This window comes from Sceloporus undulatus, chromosome 6 (assembly GCF_019175285.1).
Source record: "Sceloporus undulatus isolate JIND9_A2432 ecotype Alabama chromosome 6, SceUnd_v1.1, whole genome shotgun sequence".
Taxonomy (NCBI): Eukaryota; Metazoa; Chordata; class Lepidosauria; order Squamata; family Phrynosomatidae; genus Sceloporus; species Sceloporus undulatus.
The window spans coordinates 97,119,061-97,121,005 of NC_056527.1; positions in this window are offsets into that span (position 1 = coordinate 97,119,061).

A 1,945-nucleotide genomic window follows, 5' to 3' on the forward strand; every position below is an offset into this window, starting at 1 on the left:
TACCAGGGAATTCCAGAAGAAATTCAGTATGTATTTTATAGACTACTACACCGAAGCTTTTGACTACATAGATCACAAAAAGCTATGGAACACACTTAAAGACATGGGAGTGCCGCTACATTTGATAGTTTCTGATGAGAAATCTGTATTTAAGACAAGAGGCTGCTGTTAGAACTGAATTTGGAGAGATAGAATGGTTCCCAATAAGGGGTCAGGCAAGGCTGCATTCTGTCACCCTGCTTGTTTAAACTGTACACAGAAAACATCATATGAAGAGCAGGTTTAGATTCACAAGGAGGAGGAGTGTAAGTAGGAGGAAGAAGGTCAAAGAAGGAAGTGCAAAGGCAGGCTTACTGCTGAACATACAGAAAACAAATGACCATGGAAGATAATGAAGAAATCAAAATAGTTAAAGATTTTCCATACCTTGGCTCAAACATTGATCAGACCAGAAGATGCATTGAAAAAATAAGACTAGGAATGCGTAAGGCAGCCATGAAAGAGAATCAGCCAAGCCATTATATTCCCTATTACCATGTATGGATGTGTACTGGACAGTGAAGAAAGTAGACAGAAAGAACTAATCCATTTGAGATGTGGTGCTGGAGAAGAGCATCACATACTACGGATGGCCAAAAAGACAAACAAATGAATCCTAGAACAGATCAAGCCAGAACTCTCCCTAGAAGCCAAGATGATGAAGCTGAGCCTGTTGTATTTTGGGCCCATCATGGGAAAGTATGATTCATTAGAAAAGACAGTAATGTTAGGTAAGATAGAAGGTAGCAGAAATCTGCAAGACCTATGCAGAACAACAGAGGATAGGGGGTGCTGGAAGTGTCTCATCCACAGAGGTGCCGTGAGTCTGGCTGACTCGAAGGCAGTTAACAACAACAACAAATGTATTTAATCATGAGCTTTCATGAATTACCATTCCTTTCCCAGATGGATGGACTACTGTGGGAAAGCTTCTGTGCATGTATTCCTTCCTTCTGATGAAATGATTCTAACCCATAAAAGCTAATGCTTAAATAAGTCCATTAGTCTTAAAGGTACTACAAGACACTTGGTTGTTTTAGAGGAATAAATTAACATTTCCCCCCTTTGAATATATTTTTTTAAAGAAAGCATGTCAGCACTTTGTGCATTCAGTTTGCTTCCCCTGTCCCAGTTTGGTACTGTTGAAGATCAGACTAGATGTGATGAGATCCAGCTCTTCAGAAGGATACAAATTTGAAGCCCTAACTGCACTTAGTTATTTGGCCATAGCAACCTTTCAACAAATAAGCCTGTAACTCTCATGTCTAGTATATCGTTTTAAAATCAGGGATGGGCACTTGCTATCGTTTGGACAATTGCATTGGCCTTCCTTGGGGCCTTGGAAGGCTCCACCTGGTATTATGTCATCATCCCTGCAAATATTTTGAATTTTTAGGCACCCAACAAGCCTTATAGCCTAAGGACCTTTTTTTTCTTGGTTTGGAGCCCATGAGCTGCTGTCGGGCCCAAAAGAAGCATTTTAAAAAAGTGGCACTCAGACAGACTTGAGCTCACTTCCTGTTTTCTTTAATTTTTTTACATGGCCTCACCAGAAAAGACAATTGTTTTGGAAGGTGAAGGCTAGAAAAGAGGAAGCCACATTCCGATGGGATGACTCAGCCAACAAACCATGGCTCGAGTCTGCTAGTCCTGAGAATGCTGGTTGGGTGACTTGGAGGAGGTCTCCCATTCATGGGCTCACCATAAGTCAAAGTTGACTTGTGCCAGTTAACAACAAACAAATACGGCTAGGACTTCCACTGTCTGACTTTTTTTTCTTTTTGAGGCCCTGAGGTGTCAACCCAGTATTTTTTCTCAAAACCGATATCTATACTTCACAATGGATGGGTCGACTTTGCCATAGTTCTGAGCATCCCCAAGCTGTTTTAGGACCAAAAGAGAGGGG